Here is a 7572-nt window from a genome sequence, read left to right as displayed (position 1 = left end):
AGGTGATGATTTTCCATAGCATTCTCTATTCCTTGTTAGCACAGCTCATTTCATGATGTTTTATTATTTTTTTTTTGATAGCTGTGTTGTTCATTGAGAGCTTCACAAAGATACCAACATACATCTCCTTCAACCAAGAGACCACAAGCAATTACCTGTGTGCCCTGCCAGTAATTACCTGGGGTCTGGGCAGGCTTGTACAGCGCTCACTGAAAAATATACACTAACACAGCTTCACTGTTCCAGTATGCAAGCTAGCTAAATTAAAGCTAGCTCAGGTAAGTACTCAATCTGCAGTCATACCCCAAGATTGCAGTGTAGAAATACCCTAAGATTGTGCATTATGGTGCAGTGGTCCAAGAAGAATTTCAGTGTCAACTAGCTCTCTTAGATCCTTCTGGAGTTCCTCAAAGTCCTCTGTAGCTTTGACTAACTTGAAAAATTTGCTGTCTTAACAGAATGTTTTAACCTTGGTATTCTCTTTCTTCCAGGTAATTTTGTTAAACAGTTTTTCAATTAGCCAGTTCAGGAGTTTGGCTTCAATATTAAAAGATGTTCTTACATTTTTAAACAGTATCTCTTCAGCTAGAATATATTCCAGATAGAGTAATTGGGACAGATCCTCACCTGATGTAAACCTGCCTCGTGCCACCTAAAATCAATAGTTACATTAGTTTGCACCAGCTAAGGATCAGAGCCTTTAAATTATATGTAGTTAAACCACAGGAGAGGGGGCGTTGTTTTTGTTTTTTCTCCCATCACACAATGGAGTCTTTCATCGACACAGGATGCAAGAGGTTGGAGGTCGATCCCAGTATTAGGTCTCCTCCCATGTCTGTGTATCTTATTGTTGCCACAGAACGTACAGTGCTTCCACAATAGGAAACACTGATGTAAGACTTCTCTAACACTTAAAAAGCCAACATGATTGTTCTTAGATGCACTTTAAAATGGAGGGCAGCATTCTTTCCATTTAATTATGTTTTCAGTTCCATGCAACCCACTGCTTCTCATTATTTGCAGTAATTTACAGATGCAACTCTATAGCATGCAACAAAACTTTTATTCTCACTCTACAGACCCAATTCTCCAGTTTTATGCTGGTGAACCACTGGAGTTATACTGATATAACACAGTGGGGAACCAGGCCCTTGGTGCATTATCAAAGTAAAGTCTCAGCTCAATACAGTGAGATTTCTTCTTCTCCTCTCCTATGGCTTCCTGTTGAATGTGATAGTGGGACCCTTCCCTAGGAGGTGTTGAGACCCTCCCGAAGAGGGTTGAAGGTGCTCAGCATGTTGCGGGACTGGGCCCTTTGTTTGATCATTACAGATTTACCAAGATATGATTGACTGCTCATGGATTTTCTCTTTATTATACCTCGAGCATTACTATCCTTAGTGACTTTATTTAGAAGTAGGTGTTTGTCAGAACTGTCACCACATGTCCACTAAGTAAAGGAGAAGGATATTTCTTTATCCCATACCAAAATTCCTACTGAAGTGCTAGCTAAGGAAGTAATTTTTAATAGCAGTGACATGTCCCCTTAGCCACAGAATCATAACCTTAGGACAGATATCATTTAGATATTTCTGATGGACAGATTTCTAGGACCCATTTACTATGTATTCAGATTATTTGTGTAGGCATTCAAAAAATTGTTTGAACGATGCAATTAAGCCTTCTGCTGGAAGCTCTTCTATAATGACAGTGCTGTTGCTATATATTTCTCTACACTTAATCTCTCCTCTTGTAGTGAGTGCCAGAAATATACCTGGAGAACAGAAGGACGACACTGGAGTTCCTGGTAGTTGGGGTTTTTAAGCTTAATTATGTGTATTTCAGAGAGCATTTGGACAATCCAATCAGACTGGAGAGGTCACAGATAAACAGGCACTCTCTCCCTTTAAGAAAGCTCATAGCAAACAATTGCATCAAAAGAGACAGTCAAACCACAAATGAGTTAATGTGACCACAAGCAAACCATACCTTGTTCGCTGAGCTGTAGCTGATTATTGTTTAATGAGGATTTATATCGGAATAGAGCTAGTAAAAAAAATAAGATATTTTTCATGAAACCATTGTCCCCTTTTTTACACTGAAAATTTTCAGCCTGTGATTAAGCAATGAAATCAAGGAGTTACTTCAGATTTACACAAGGGTCTTGAGAGCAGAACATGTCCCTCTGCCATATCTCCTGTAATTTTATATATACAAAAAGGATTTGTGATGTGTGTCAGAGTACAACCTCCACATTCAGATTATCCCATTAACAGGTTAGGCAGGGGGCTATAGATATGCAGTATAACCCAAAAACTGAATGGTGCTGATAAGAGACCTAAAGTTGCCATGTTTTGGCACCATGTGGGCCCAGATGCATAAAGGTACTTAGGGTCCTAAACCGCAGCTTTAGGCACTTAAGTCCCAGTGTTAGGCACCACTGTGATCCACAAACCCCCCCACTTGGATGCCATCTAAACTTGCTCAGTGCCTAAATTTTTGCTGTAAAAGTTCCCTCGGTCCTACGTTTCTGCTTGTGGGCATATGCACTGTTGACTCACTCTACACGTCTGTATACCTATCTCCCGCCCACAGTCTCAATGCAATCCATGAACTGGGGAAAGATAGATGGAGGTGCGCCGATCTCACCCTTGAAGCCTAGATCCAGTACTGTCATAAATATAAAGGGAAGGGTAAACCCCTTTGAAATCCCTCCTGGCCGGGGAAAGCTCCTCTCACCTGTAAAGGGTTAAGAAGCTAAAGGTAACCTCGCTGGCACCTGACCAAGATGACCAATGAGGAGACAAGATACTTTCAAAAGCTGGGAGGAGGGAGAGAAACAAAGGGTCTGTGTGTCTGTCTATATTCTGTCTTGGCCGGGGATAGACCAGGAATGGAGTCTTAGAACTTTTAGTAAGTAATCTAGCTAGGTACGTGTTAGATTATGATTTCTTTAAATGGCTGACAAAAGAATTGTGCTGAATAGAATGACTATTTCTGTCTGTGTGTCTTTTTTGTAACTTAAGGTTTTGCCTAGAGGGGTTCTCTATGTTTTGAATCTAATTACCCTGTAAGGTATCTACCATCCTGATTTTACAGGGGGGATTTCTTTATTTCTATTTACTTCTATTTCTATTAAAAGTCTTCTTGTAAGAAAACTGAATGCATTTTCATTGTTCTCAGATCCAAGGGTTTGGGTCTGTGGTCACCTATGCAAATTGGTGAGACTCTTTATCCAACATTTCCCAGGAAAGGGGGGTGCAAGTGTTGGGAGGATTGTTCATTGTTCTTAAGATCCAAGGGTCTGGGTCTGTAGTCACCTAGGCAAATTGGTGAGGCTTTTTACCAAACCTTGTCCAGGAAGTGGGGTGCAAGGTTTTGGGAAGTATTTTGGGGGGAAAGACGCGTCCAAACAGCTCTTCCCCAGTAACCAGTATTAGTTTGGTGGTGGTAGCGGCCAATCCAAGGACAAAGGGTGGAATATTTTGTACCTTGGGGAAGTTTTGACCTAAGCTGGTCAAGATAAGCTTAGGAGGTTTTTCATACAGGTCCCCACATCTGTACCCTAGAGTTCAGAGTGGGGGAGGAACCTTGACAAGTACGCATGCTCAGACTGAGTTAGTCCTGTTCAAAATCTGGCTGGAGGAGGGGTATTGGTGGTCTTATAATTTTTAGCCCAGTGGTTAGAGCACTCACCTGGGATGTGAAGACCCAGGATAAATTCCCCCCTCAGGCAGAGGAGGAGAAAGGATTTGAACGAGGGGGGGGGTGTCTCTTATACCTCTCAGGAATGTGGTCTAACCACTAAGCTATGGCATATTCTGATGTGACTGAGGGAACGCTACATCTGTTGAAGCTGTTCCACTGTGTATTAATAATTAGAGTCACTGGACCGGAGAGGGAGCAAGAATGACTCTGTCTGGTGGTTAGGGGACTCATTTGGGTAGTAGGAGACCCACAGTTCAGTCTCCCTGACCCAGTGACTCTCTAACTGCACAGAACATAAGTCCTTTTAGGGATCCGGGTTGTAATGTTTTGTTTGTTTGCAATGTTATTGGTTGATTAAAAAAAAAGGTAGGTTTGATTTCATATTATTCAAATGATTTATAAAATTGTTCTGTTTCACACTTTGATCACACAGAAAGCATAAATGGGAGGCAAGGTCTGTCATTTCATCCAGAGGCAATGCAGCTAGGAACTAAAATTCTCACTAGACCAACAGATTCTGTTGAGTCCAAATTACAAAAATATTACATTCTTGTTGCACTATTCCTCTGTAATATGCATAGATCTGTCAGTGGCTGGCAACCATTAGCTATGTGTTTTGGTTCAAAAGTAAAGAAGAATTTTAATTTTACAGGCTGCTGTGCATTAGGGCAGTGTTTCTCAAATGCAGCCACAACAGCCTCCAAAGTATGGGCAGAGATTGCGGGGGCAAAGCAGCAGCCCCTCTGCCAAGTTGTTGCTCCTGGATGCACCACCTTGGTGTTTTTGCTGGTGCCACCAACAGGAATCAGTGCCCTTCACCATGCAGTCTCTTTGGGGGCTCTGGGCAGCCCCTCTAGAGACACATGGGGCCAATGTGCGTGGCAGCAGAGATGGCTCTGAGCTGTGGCATTCAGTCGCTAGGGCACTCCCTTGCTCCTGCCTGGCCTGGGCATGGGGAACCTGGGACTCCACAGGCAGCTGGTGAGTTCCTGACCCACTTTTCCCAGTGCAACACAGCTCAGGCTTGGGCTTCAGCCTCAGGGTGCCAGTGCTTGGGCTGGTGGGGGTCCCTTTTTAGTGTCAGAGTAGCCATCAGAAAGAGTTGGCGGCCACACTGAGGCCACCAAAAAATTTGTTGTGAGAACCCCTGCATTAGGGGCTAAATACCACTCTCCTTTCTCTCACACTCATTACGGTTTCTGCTGCATGAATAAGGCAAGCAGGATTTGCCCTGGGGCTGTTGTGTCACTGGTTTTGATTTTCTTCTGTCTTAGGAAAATCAAAAGTAGGCCTCTGTCTTAGGCCTGGTCTACACCGAAAACATAGGTCGGTCTAATAATGTTGCTCAAGTGTGTGAGCAATTCACATGCCTGAGACACGTAGTTGGGCCGACATAAGCCCTAGTACCGACACCATTGACCTAACTACTGCCTCTCAATGGGGGGGGGGGTGGATTTACTACAGCAACAGAGACAGAAGGGATTTTCCTTCGCAAGTATGTACACTACACTGCCGTAGTTGCAGCACTGAAGCAGTGATGCTTGTAGAGTAGACACAGCATTACTGCTGCCTTTTAGTTCCTTAAAGACCTGTGAAAAGTATAATGCAGTCACATGGACACCACACCCCAAGTGACCCCCTGGCTGCTTTATGGCTGCCTCTGAATCAGAACTGAAGCGTGGAGGTTTTCCAGTAGTTTTACATTCATTTTTATGAATGGGCACTATCCAATACCTAAATTGGCTCCTGACCAGTCCTTTAGTGAGATGCTGGTAAATTGATGGCTCTCATCCTCCTTTAATAACGCTCTCATTGACAAACATTTGTTTCTCTACTTGCCTGGCAGCTGCTGCTACTAAACCACCAATAAGAATTGGAGATGGAAGCGACTGGTACTGCTGGATTGTTCACCCTCCCCAAGTGCCATATGTGGACTCAGTTTGTACAGCAAGGGAGTTAAGTCCTTTTTTGTAACTGTTCAATTGACCAAGGGGCTGTCAGCTCAGCTTCCATTAGGAGGTTGACAAACTCAGTCTCCGTGTCACCTGCTCCCCCACAAAGTCGCCCTTGAAATTGTTCCACCAAGGGTTAGGATTTGCGCCACACAGAGAAGGTCAGGAGGTCACCTCCTATACCAGTGGTCCTTGAGAAACCATCTGCTCATTGGCCCACAGTGCCTCCGCATTGATGTCCGACACCTCTCCCCCATATCTTTCTGCAGCCCTTGAAGAGCACAGCTCCTGTGACAGCTGTCCTGGCAGGGGCTTCCCAGACAACCACTGTTCTCAGCACCTTCCTTGGTGGGGAGGTTCCACAGATTAAAGAAGTATCCTGCAGGCACAGTGGGTGGCATCTTGCTTTGTCTTTCCCCAAGGCCTTGAGCTGGGGAAGACTCTAGCAGCGTGTGGCCATAGAATATCAGGGTTGGAAAGGACCTCAGGAGATCATCTAGTCCAACCCCCTGCTCAAAGCAGGGCCAATCCCCAATTTTTGCCCCAGATCCCTAAATGGCCCCCTCAAGGATTGAGCTCACAACCCTGAGTTTAGCAGGCCAATGCTCAAACCACTGAGCTATCCCTCCCCTCCAGAGGGCCATCTATCAAGCCCTCTCACCTTCTCCGCACACAGGTCTGGGTCCTGCAGAGCTGCCAGTGCAGGCTGCCACTGGGTCTGAGAGGGAGGCATGCTGCAGAGAACAGAAGGATGATGGACAAGATAGGTCTAAATAGTTGAATTTTCAGCTAATAGCAAACTGGCCTGCAAAGCCGCTCCCATGGGTTTTGGACACACGAGTGTTTTTGCCTGTAAACCTCTCATCTGAGCACCCATGTCAAGGAGTTCAGCTACTTTGTCTACTTGATTTCCCTGTGCAAACAAACCAGTGGACATGCAATTCTGGAGACTAGTTTTGAAAATTTGGCCTAAACAGCCCTGGCCCGTCTCTAATGTCAAGTGATTCAAAAGACCGCCAGGAGACAGATGAGAAAATGTCTCTCCTAAACTGAGAATAGGAAGAGTAACCAATTCAACAATACCCTCCTCTGGGGAGGCATTACTATTATATAGCACCTCATCACCTCACTGGGGTTTTGATTTTTTTTAATCGCCATAATGTAGCTGTCTATGCACCTTGACAAAGCAGCAATTTTTTAAAAAGTGGCCAAATCCTCAGCAGGTGCAAATCAGCATAGCTCCTCAGCTCCTGTAGCCTGAAGTCGGTGGATTTGGCCCACAGCATTAAAATGTTTACAGCAGAAAGGCATTAGGTGCATTATACTGTTCTATTTACTAATCAACCCTTTTACTGTTTGCAGTGTATGAATCCCAAAACTGGATTTCAACAATAGATGAACACTGGTAACAGAGGGGCACAAAATCATTTAATATTTCCCTGGAGAAATGACCAAGAGAAAATGCTTTAACAATAGCTGAAATTAAGCAAGAAAGAAAGAAAGGAAAAAAAGCTATGCAGTGGTCATCATTCAATAATTAATCCTAAGACTAGAAGAGAAGAAGAACTACGGCATTAGCTCACCCAGTCCATCTCCCTGTTCATGCTGGGTTGAGCCCTATCACATATTTATTAGCATTCTGCCCAATCTAGTTTTAAGTGTCCCAACTAATGGGGCTGCCATCACTTCTCCCCAGATTGTACCACAGCATAATACAACTCACTGCCAGGAAGCTTTTCCTAATATTCAGACTGAGGTTTTCCTTTGTTATTAAGCTCTTGCATTGTTGCTTATAGTTGTACTGCACTATAGAAGTCTACTGATCTCTTCCCCTCTCTCCATTATTTGCTCCATTGTTTTACTATGTCTAACTTCTATCCCAGTAACAAGGAGGTAACTCTTATACTATTCA

Source organism: Lepidochelys olivacea, assembly GCF_965140295.1.
Source record: "Lepidochelys olivacea isolate rLepOli2 genome assembly, chromosome: 6".
In the NCBI taxonomy this organism is placed as follows: Eukaryota; Metazoa; Chordata; order Testudines; family Cheloniidae; genus Lepidochelys; species Lepidochelys olivacea.
Note: the sequence above shows the minus strand (reverse complement) of the source record.